A 12155-nucleotide genomic window follows, 5' to 3' on the forward strand; every position below is an offset into this window, starting at 1 on the left:
ATACTTCAAATATTTATTTAATTTTCAACTCTTTATTGTTTCTTGCCACCGAGGTTGTAATATAAAATATATAGAAATGGGTTTAAGATTTTGAACGAGGTTCGATTTTTATGGAAAGCAGGTTAACATATTTGAATTGTTCTATGGTTTCAAAATGCTCCATAACAATATGGAGCATTTGTTCCAATATGGAACATTATGCAAGGTGTCTTTTTAACTTTATACAACTTTTAAACACAGATGGATTTCTCTTTCTTTTAATGAAAGTTCTTCAGAATTTAAAATATTTTTTTCCAAGTTCATGCAGATATTTATTTTGTGTAATCATGACCACGTAATAAACATGGCTATTAGAAAAAAAGTTGGCTCCAGTTCTGAGATGCTGGCAGTGACATTGTAATTAAATTATGTAGAAATTCGTGCAATATTCGTTGTGTAATATTTGGCAACAATATTCCTTACAACAAAAAAAAACTACAGAAGAAAAATCTTACTGCTCAGCAACTCTTTTTTAGTAATCTACCTTTTCCCCTTTGGTAGTATTAAGCCTGAAATTAAATGTTCGCCCTTTGGTTTATCTAAAGTCGTGAGACAAACGCTAAGGCATCCCTTAGGCATTTGAGAGTCAAAATGATGACAAAGGAAATTTACAGAAACAAAACAGCTTACGCAAATTTTAAATAAAAATACAAAAAGTTTTCAGTCATGTCTCACGACTACTGTCGATGTAACTGAGTGGTTTAAAAGATCAAAATAACATTAAAAAGAAAAGGCAGCGGTTACAGATATGTTACCAACATAAAAAGAGAGAGAGAGAGAGATCGTTCCATATACCATTAAATCCAAAGTGAAAAAGAATTACTTCGAAAAAAACCGCTCTTATAATGGTTAAGTGTATTTAGTAAGCTCGCGTCCCAAAACGGGGAATGTTTGAGACAATCATTCTTATTTCAAATAGGCCAATAAATGAGAGGTTGCTTTTACAATTTTACCCAATATTTCTAGTAAAAAACGGCTTTGGTATTCTATAAATGGCTCAATACGAGTGGGTAAAAGTGAAAGATATAGCATGATCTGCAAAGCTTCATTTGCCATACTGACGATAACAATTTAATCCTCGTATTCATCTAAATGTACAAATCGCAGCCAGTCTGTCCATAATATGAAAGGTCAAAAGAACAGACAACTCCATATACTCCTGGATGAGATAGAGCTAAACAGTTGATCCTTCTGAGAGCGTCAAATCACTAACTTCGAAAGGATGGAAGAAGACTTGAAGGTTTACATTATGCAGAAGCTTGGATAGTTTTTCTAATAAAGTCCTCATAACGTCCTCTTAGGAAGAATGAAGACAGAGACCATGGTTGTTTATTATTCTAGAAATGCGTTTTCGGTATAACCAGTAGAAAGAATTGTCAGTTTAATATGGTGTAATTCTTGATGTCAAAGCGCATAACCTGTGTACACAACTGATTAAGTTTTGATGGTGATATGACTTTTTTGAGAAGGATGATGATAAGAAATGAAATCGATGCATTTTCCTATACTGTTTTTTTTTTTTTTTAGTAATAGCCTTTTTTTAGATGCGCTAATCCTAAGACAACCAGGATCATAATCTACGGTTTTCTATCTATATAAAGAAAATTAATACAGTAAGATGCATCGATTCCATTTCCTCTGCTTAATGTGAACTTTCATGTCTTTAATGGTGTATTAAATCGATATTTCTTTTTAATGGTTAAAACGTGAATCTAATTTCTAAAATAATTAAAACCATTGCCACCATCCGCATTCTCTTGAAGAGGATATTATTAAGGTTTGTATTCTGGGGTTGACCAGAAAAGCTATCCAGACTTCTGCGTAAACCTGAAGGCCTCCATCCATCCTATTTGAACATTAGCGATGTTTCAACTCACAGAAATATCAACTTTTTTCCTTCATTTCATTCGAGAAGGTGCCTGCTCTTGTGGCCAAAAAATATTACGGTCAGACTGGTAGATGTGTAATGGTATTATTATTATTATTATTATTATTATTATTATTATTATTATTATTATTATTATTATTATTATTATTATTCCTGACACCTCCAAGGAGTCCGAAGCACTCATCGCCGGAGGACGCTTACAACTGTCTCAACCAATACACCGAACCGAACCTCTACTACGAATCATCTCCATCAACGCCATCTACCGCCTACCTTCACCACCACAACTAGTATTTTTTTGTCTGTAAATTGCGTGTGTTCTGAAGGGAATGAGACATGACCGAAAATTCTGTATTGTTAATTAAAATTTATGTGAGTTGTTTTTCCGTTTGTAATTTTTATCAGAAGGAAACTACCGATAGCTTGTGTAACTACGGAAATGGTAGTCGCATCTTGCAACTGTGTAATCTGGATGTGCCGTATTCCTTAACAGATCCGCCTATATGACCACCACAAATATGTATAAAGCTGTAATTCTGAACGTCATGACCAAAGAATCTTATCGATTTTCAGTTGAACTGCGATAATGCGTATAACAGTCAGTAAGCTGATATCGTAGACACTTAATAATACATCAAAGACCTATTATGTTTTTGTAACTTTACTTTTTTTTAATCTTAAATTTTACAAACTCTAAAAAATAATGTAAAATGGTAGGAGGCAACGTCCCTTTCTGAGTTCGTAGTTAAGAAAATTAGTAAACGAATCCATTTTGAAATAAGATTCGTTTAGGATTAAACATTTTTCATTAATATACAGTTTGAGTATAATTAAAATAGAAGATTAAAATACATATTACTTGTAGATATTGGTAAAAATGTATTTGTTTAGGTAATGTCATAAAAACACATCGATCTTCCTCAACCATATGTTTATATTGGGTGGGGGAAAAACAACACACATCATATATATATATACAGTGGCGAACTCAGAGGGGGGGGCAAAGAGGGCCCCCCAAAGATAAAAAAACACTAGAAAAATTTCCAAAAATCTTTTCCTAATTAAAATTATTATTTTTTTATTTATATTGTCATGTCTTCCATTTCTATGCTACTTATGAATTAGCGATCGTTTGAGATGAACAGTCATAGGTCGTATGCGATGCATGGTGTGCATTCTCAAATCGTCCTGAGATTAAATCCTGAGTGCGCTACTGTGTATATATATATATATATATTCAAAAGATGAGTTTCTCAACTCTTTAACAACAGACTACAGTGATAGCAAGAAAAACCTGTTGTAAAGTCTCAGAAATTCCATCCAAGTGATTCTTCAGTCGGATGAAATTATGCGTTTGCGTCACTCTGCCTATTCTCTAGACATTTTTCCATGAACCGACCGACTTTCCCTAAAATGTCTCTGTCTCACCTGGAGGATCGATAATTTTTCATCAATGATACGATAAATCAGGTCATCGTGGCAAAAAGACGTGTTTACATTTCGAAAGGTTGCAAGCAGTGGCTTTCGAAAATGTTATTGGAAGAAAATAAGAAATAAAAAAAACTTTGTTTATTGTTGTCAGTTTGAAAACACAGTCACTATTATCCTGTCATTACAAGCAGGGTAAGATTTACTCACCTTTTTATCATATATATATATATATATATATATATATATATATATATATATATATATATATATATATATATATATATATATATATTATATATATATATATATATATATAGAGAGAGAGAGAGAGAGAGAGAGAGAGATTATTGTTTCTTTTTTTTTTGATTTTTTTTTATTGTAAATATAACAATCTTATGTACAGGATTAACCGGTTTTTGGTTCTCTGCAGTCAGGCAGACAGGTTACACGCCCATACTCTTGTTGAGGTATGTTACATCGAAATATCAGTTATAAGATGAATTGCATTTTTTTTTTAAATAAGAGCCATTAACAGTTATTTTGACATGATACTGTATAAGAACATAAGATCAGACATGCACCTGGAAGAACATAACAGTTACTACAGGAAAATATAATCTGTTTACATGAGAGTGACAGCTAATTAATATTCGCACTGTTAAGCACAAAAATCTTTCTTCCCCTTTTCTTGGGGGGGGGGGGGGAAGATGGTGTCACTTTTATGCTGTAAAGTGGACTATGATGCAGTCGCCCTGCTCGGCCAGGAGTTGATTCCGCGGATTCTAGTCTTCGTGGAAGAAGATCTAAAGTGTTGTTTTGCCTGTGGTGGTGATGCTCGTGTAGGATCCGACTTCTCACCTTTTGTTTGAAGGCTGCAAGGAGTTGGTCAGTTGCCTCTCTCTCTCTGTGAAGTTGCTGAGCTGTCTGGTCTTGTATATCTGAGGTAGAAGCTGTATGACTCCTTTAGCAGTGATGAAGAGGTAATTGCAGAATGAATGATTATTTGACTGTGCATGGACGAGATTGAAATACTCCTCTTCTGTATGAAGACTACCACAGGTGAGAGCTGCCGTTTCCCGAGACAAATTGATTAATTGGGTGTTGGCTGGGCATTCCAAGTAGACATGCCGGACTGTTCCTGATCGGTAGCAGAACAGGTAGTTATCTGAGACATCTGAGTTAAATTTTTGTAATATAGTTGGAGTGGGTAATACATTGTGCCACATTCTCCACTAAATATCTGCGTCGGGTTTGATGGCTCCTGTGCGATACGGTAGGTCCCATTGAAATGGTGTTTGGTGGGATGATACAGGATTTTCCAATAAAGTGCTTGGTTCGACTGTTGTATTAGAGTGCTGTAGATTTTGTTAGTGTTGCTGAGTGTAAGTTTCTCCAATGAATTATTAGTTTTTATCAGAAAGATAGGCACCGGATCTAATGAGTTTGGAGGACTAAGCCCCTTTCCGTTATGCTATCAGGCGTAGCGGCTTGAAAAGCGGCCTTTACAGTGTGTATATCTGCTCAGCCTGATTCCCGTATTCCAGGTTTTCGAGCGATTTTGGAAAGCGCCAAGTGAGGCTCGGAGAAAGAATGTCACCCAAGATCCTCACGCCTCGCCAGCTCCATGGAGGAAAGAAAATCTCTTTCTGAGTGATCGGGTTTCTCACCATCGTGTTGTGGAAGATGGGTTCCATGAGGATTTCAGGAAGAGATGCTGTCTTCACTGTGTGCTGGAGGTTTGTTTGGCTTCTTCCATCTTCGAAGGGCATCTCTGTAGAAGTTTGTTAAATTTTTAAGAGGACGAAACATCTCTCTCTCTCTCTCTCTCTACTTTATTCGGCAGCCAGGAGAAGAAGAAAGGGACTAGAGATGAAAGTTTATGATTACCAGTTTTTAATAAATATTCTAGGCGATAAAGCAAGTCCGTTGTCACGCATTTTCTCTTTACAAATAAAACGACATCTTAAATATATTAAACATAATACTTGAAGACGGCATAAAAGGCCTCAATTTGTGTAGTAAAATTACAGAAATGCCTGATTATAAATACATTATTTCCTAGCCAAATAATTGAATTTGACACTTAAAAGTTTCAAAATTGATGAGACAGTTTATGAGAATACAACCCAGGACATAGAAGTTGCCTTGATATTGAACTACTTAAAAGACACGAACTTAACGCGTATGTTTGCGTTTTATTTGTGGTTAAATAGAGTAGGGTTAATACATTTAATACATTTAACAAGTAAAAATCTGAAAATTACTTAGCGAAAAAATTTTTTATTCTTTTACACATTTTTACTATAATATCTATCCTTCTCCTCCGTCCTAGGACGGGTTGAGTCCCCCTCCTATTGAGGGATTACTGGCGTATTAATGCAGCCGGTTCGCCACTCTTCTGTTGCATCCCCCTGAGGGCGGTATTCATGACTCTAATCCATGTATATTCACGGGACCGGTTTGCCTGCTTGCGGGATGAAAACCTCCAGATAAACTGGGGGGGGGGGGGGATGCTGTCCATGCCCAAGACTGGCTGCCTTGGGTATGGCTGAGGAAGATCCTGAAGCTCCTCACGTCGTCGACGAGAATCGAGCCTAGGACACTTCTTCCCCAGGCATATGGTTGCGAGGCGCATAGCCACTAGGCTAACTGCGCTGACCTTTTAGTATAATAATAAAACGATAATTTAAAGATATTAAAGTATGACAGCTGAAGGAAATGCCTAGTAAGTTTCAGTTTTACCCATAAAACTACATTATTCATGAGGAATCTAAAAAATCAGATTTCCTAATGAGATTGATTAGGAAAGTTCAACCCTAGTTATCCCCATCCTATTTCTGTAATGCGCATTTCGTACAGGTTTGTCTATTCGGTGGGGGGGAAAATGATATCCTAAGAATAAAACTTCTCCACGATCTCTGTATGAGACTGGACATTTCATCTTCACTTGAGATCCATATAAATATTTCTAACATCTTAGATGGAATTCCAAGTGAGGCCTTTCCAACTAAAGAGCACTATATCACTGTTTCTTATATATGCAGAGAAGAGAAATCACACACACACACACACACACACACACACACACACACACACACACACACACACACACACACACACACACACACACACACACACACACACACACACACACACACACACACACACACACACACACACACACGCGCGCGCGCGCACGCACACACACATGTTGTGGTTAAAAGTTCATATGTATTTCTGAGTTTAGTTTCTGTTTTTTTCCCCTCCTCTCTTACGAATTTTGAAGTCTTTGATTTTTTTAAAATAACTGACATATAGTATATAAATCAAGTATGAAATTAAATACTGCACTCCATTCTGATTTCCAAAGCATAAAATATAAACTAACACTAAAATAAAATTATGCGAAGCTCCTTTAGCATAACTAAGGTTTTTGAAGACAGATTGGCAGCCAATCTCCATCCTTCAAGCTTTGCTGATAAGGAAATCAAGCTATCAATTAATCGAGCTTTTCCAGACGAGAGAATATGGCAACGTTTGCCGTCATCCCGTGTATCTGAGAGAAAAATCCTGTTCCAGAGAACGACTAACTCGAGAACCTGCCAAAAAAAAAGGCTTAGTAAAAGTTCCTCAACTCGACGGCTAGAATGAACCAATATCTATCTTCCTATGGCAGCCTAGCGCTATAGATTCAAACGCCATTTCCGCAGAGCTACACAGACACCTCCAAATTACCTTTATCATTGTTGAGTTACTTATTGCATGACTCACAAAGTATGAATCACCGTATTTCCAGGCATGTGTTTAGGGCATTTATTATGTGAAGCAATTGTTCTAAATATAATTGTGCCCGTGGCACTGCCCTACTATAATTAGATGTTTGCGCAAGCATGTTAAAGACTAAAAATGCACTGTAAAAACTAAACATAATTATTTTTACTATTATTCAACTAAAGTTGTTTTAAATTGAAGGTGTTTTAATCTGCTTTAAGGCCCAGGGTACCATTGTACTGGCTTCAATGTCACCAGATCATCCTTCTTAAAACCTTGAAGGATACGATTCTGGTTGCTGATAAGATAAACGTTTTTTTTTTTTTTTTTTTTTTCCTCATAAGAAATAGAAATTGCAGGCTTTAGACGCAGCAGAATCAATCGTGGAAAACACATACACAAAAACTAAACAACAGCTGAGATCGGAAACCATCTCTTGAAAATATTAGGAATAAAAGAGTGCCGCTTACTTCTTTCCTTGGGAAATAAAAGACCACTATTATTATTAACATTTTGTTTATTTTTTCCCCTTTACATTTGTTACGAAAAAAAAACTTTTTTTCGTAACAAATTGTAACAGATTTTTTGTTAATCAAAAATTTTTTGTTAATCAAACAAAAAATCGTAACAGATTTTTTGTTTGTTTGTTTCAGTTTCCAAGTTTACGTTCTCATCAAAAATTCAAATAATCGTACTTGATAATTGTTGTTATATGTTAACTCTCGGACTGAATATATTTCAAATAACTGCGCTTGATAATTTTTGTTTTATTGATTTTAGCTATTCTCTCTCTCTCTCTCTCTCTCTCTCTCTCTCTCTCTCTCTCTCTCTCTCTCTCTCTCTCTCTCTCTCTTCGAGTATGTAAGGCTAATCAAAAATTTACATGATGGTGGTTAAAATGTTCTGAAAAAAACAAAGTCGACTAAAGCTTCTTTGATAACAAAATACTTTATATCTATGTCGTGTTATGATTAAAAAAAAGAATACATATATGATGATAGATTACAAGACATGTTCATCGTGTTCTCGCAATACTATCTCGCAGAATACTTGGTCGATATATCTCACGACCCTGATAAGAAACATGTCTAAAGAAACAATCATAAAAATTATTTTAAACATTTAAGATATAGCAAAATGTCACGAACATTAGCCAGTGAATCAAACATAATATTTAACTAATATCAAGACGAAAAGGGGGAAAAAAAGTGCCTAGCATGATTTACAATAGTGTAATCATCCTACATTCAAAAGAACGCATTGCATTTTTTGTCTGCTACTGATTTTAAATTCTTAAACAACAGCACGCCATGTATTGTAATGCTGATGAGAAGCGACGTTTGGTTGATCTTTTTAAATGAAGAACAGCACATGCTTATTGACGAAAGTTTACTCTGTGTAAACATTTGATTGCATAATGAGAACACTTAAATGAAAGAAGAAGAAGAAGAAGAAGAAACAAAAAAGAACAGCTCCTTCAAGATAATCATTAGCTTTACTTTTGTTATCTACAGCGTTGTTGCATGCATAACAAAATTATTCCTCTATTTAAGGTTAACTCCACAAAGACAGAGTTTAAGACAAATTTTATCTTTTTCTTATATGTAATTGAACATTTTCTTTTAATATACGAGGGTGGTCTGAAAAGTTCTCGGCCTCGACTATAGATCGCAACACTGTCGGCAAGATTTTTATTTTCCAAGTTGGTACATCTGTCATAAGCATCCATGTGAAATTGCAAGTCATTCTATCAAGTACTTTGTTTTATACAGCTGTCTCAAGCAAAAGTGTTGTCTGTATCCCTTGAAATTGATAAAATTGAGTATCGTGCTGTTATAAAATTGTTCGTGAAAGAAGGTTTAACGCCAACAGAAATTCATTCGAAGTTCATAAAAGTTTATGGGCATTCTTCTCCTTCGTTTTCGATTATTAAGAAATGGGCTGCCAAGTTTAAACGTGGCCGTTCAAAAAGTGTAACAACACCAGAAACCATTGATCAAGTGCACGATATGGTATTGGATGACCGGCGAGTCAAAGTGCGTGTAATTGCTGAGACTATAGGCATTTCTAAAGAGCGTGTAGGATATATTTTGCATGAAGAATTGAAAATGAAAAGCTTTGCGCAAGATGGGTGCCGCGCTTGCTCACAGCAGATCAAAAATGCACTCCCATGAAAATCTCTGAGCAGTGCTTGGAGCGTTTTGACAAGAATAAAACTGATTTTGTGCGTGCGTTGATTTATTACTATGGATGAGATTTGGATTCACCATTACACACCAGAATCCAAACAGCACTCAAAACAGTGGACAGAAGCCGGTTGTTCAGCACCAAAGAAGACAAAGTCGGTTCCATCAGCAGGAAAAGTCATGGGTATCGAGTGCAAGAAACCTTTTGGGGCCCTAAAATATTTTTCAAAGGTAAAAATTAAAGGATTCGAAATAAACGTATTGTAAAACCTCAAATTACCTGCAAATGATTTTGGCACAGGAAAACAAAACAAAAAAAAACATTCGAAATATAATACGTTTCCGCAAATGTGTACTGACTGTGCCCACTCGATCGTGGGCCCGGGTGCATTACACTCACTGCACCCCCGCGATAACCGGCCCTGGTCATGGCATCGGAATTTTGGGATGCTAAAGGCATTTTATTTATTAATTATATTGAAAATGGTAAAACAATAATCGGGGAATATTATTCAGATCTTTTAACCAGACTAGACAAAAAAATTCGTGAGGAAAGACCCGGTTTGCAGAAGAAAAAAATCATCTTTCATCAAGACAATGCACGCGCCCACAAAGGTGTTTTGGCAATGAAAAAATTAAGGGATCTGCACTGAATTGTTGGAATATCCACCTTGTTCCACAGATTTGGCTCCCTCAGACTTCTACCTTTTTCCAAAACTAAAACTCTTCCTCGCTGGTCAGCGTTTTTCTTCGAATCAAGAGGTGATTGCAGCTGTAGAAGGGTATTTTGCAGATCTTTCTGAGAACCACTACAGCGACGGGATAATGGCGCTGTAGCATCACTGGAATAAATGTATTCGTCTTAAGGGAGATTACGTTGAAAAATAAAAATAATTTTGAAATTATAAATTTGTTTTTTCATTGTTAGGCCGAGAATGTTTCAGACCGCCCTCGTTTGTTGATATATATATATATATATTATGGACAATTTCCTTCGGTCTAGGAAAGATGGTCTTATAAGATCATAAAATACATACAACGTAACCTGAATATCTTTAATAATTATGGCGTTTCGGCTTTGGTAAGAAAAAATTCTACTACTTAAACACAAAATAAAATAAAAGAGAGAGAGGCTGTAGATGATTCTCATTTTGAAGTGTTTCAGAAGAAACGTACTAAATTTTAGTGAAACCGCCATCTTAATGATAAATGATAGATTTTTATGTAGCCTGTTTCCTAATTGTCTTGGAACTAACGCATTCTTCTAGATGGTAAAGCAAGTGATCTTTGTCTTTGAAGAGCGCAACCATTTTCGAAGAATGCTTCTCTTAGGAGACGTAATTCTTTTATCAGTTGATTGTCTTGAAGAAGTCTTTTGACCCCTAAAGCGAATATCCGTATAATATTAGTTTCTGAAGTTTGCAGTGATACGAATGAGCATATAGATATCGATTCTTTGGATTACTTTTTTATAAATGTCTATTCTTTGAAATTTCTTCTCAGCAGCAAACCTAAGAAGGAATGACCCTCCCCCCCCCCCCCCACACACTTCATAGATTTCCAGTTTTTTTTTTTTTTTTTTGGTTCATATGTCAGGCCAATAGTTATAATATTTCAATGCTCCGTGTTCCAGAACTAGAAAGACATTGTCTTTAAAATGAAATGTCCGACGTCTAATTATCGTGCTAACGATATGTTAGCAAACAAGGTTGTTAAACCAAAACTTCCTAATAATATGCAAGTACGTAATTTAAATATACATTCTACATTCTTATGTAGAAGTTTTGTTGAAGTAGACGAATCGATTGAGTCCACTGTTGGTCTCACTTGAGTATATTGTTTATGTCTCTTCTGACTTGTATACAGCCTCAGTTCATTAAATGTAACGAGAGCAAATGAAATCCGGTAAATATTCTGGGTAAGTAGGTCGCCAGGTTGTTCGTTCTGTCGTGATAGGTTATAATTAAGTCTATTTCCACGAACTCCGTAGGTATCTTCTATTGTATTCTCGTTATAATCTGTTCTTACATATATATTCATAAGAGATTTTAATATATATACATTTCTTTGTATGTACAGAGTGCTTAAACAAAAGGAAAGTTTTAATTTAAGAGCAATTCTACATTGATGAAAGCGCCATTTACAGAACTTCATTGCATCACATTAAACTGTGGATGAGATAGTCTATCGCATCGTGAAATTCTGATTTCACATTATCATATCGATTGTTATTTGTATTTTGCCTCTAACATATCAGAATTTATAATTTCTATTTATTATACGTATTTGTAATTAAAAAAAAAAAGCAGGTCAGGAAGCCGCGGTTGTCGACCTCCTGCTAATGATACAATTCGGAAGTTGCTTATCAGAGAAACTTCTAGTCACACTTCCTGTACTGAGGTAGTATAAATGTTGACAAAAAAAGAAAAAAAAAAGAGGGGCATGTAGCGGTATGTATCATCCGTTTTAATAAACAAAGCAAAACAAACAAGTAAAAAAATAAACTAACCCCATGAACTTATGGGATTTGACGGTCTAGTCAGAAGAACACTTCCGGCTATTCTTCCTGTTCTTTCGGATGTGTCGTTCGTTTTTTTTTTTTCCTCTCTGTATTTTTTTCCTCTCTGTATTTAATTCCAAAACAATTTATTACTCTGCGAAAGAGATACCATATATCTTCCCCCTTTTCCTCGGTGATTTATTAAGAACTAATTGTAATTCCTATCAGAAACCAATATCTTCGTATTTATTTATATAATCATATAGAAACATTCAAAATATCTAAACAATCGTATTTGCTTAAGTTTATTTACTCATTTCGTCTTCTCCTTAATTTTTTG

General features: G+C 35.3%; 1 protein-coding gene across 2 annotated transcripts in view; it reads left to right on the forward strand.

The window, feature by feature from the left end:
* LOC150107595 (solute carrier family 2, facilitated glucose transporter member 1-like) overlaps positions 1 to 12155 on the forward strand; it is a 274124-nt gene that overhangs the window by 17007 nt on the left and 244962 nt on the right. The window lies entirely within an intron of this gene.

This window comes from Typopeltis vanoorti, chromosome 4 (genome assembly GCF_054136105.1).
Source record: "Typopeltis vanoorti isolate ZY-2024b chromosome 4, IOZ_Tvanoo_1.0, whole genome shotgun sequence".
Taxonomy (NCBI): Eukaryota; Metazoa; Arthropoda; class Arachnida; order Uropygi; family Thelyphonidae; genus Typopeltis; species Typopeltis vanoorti.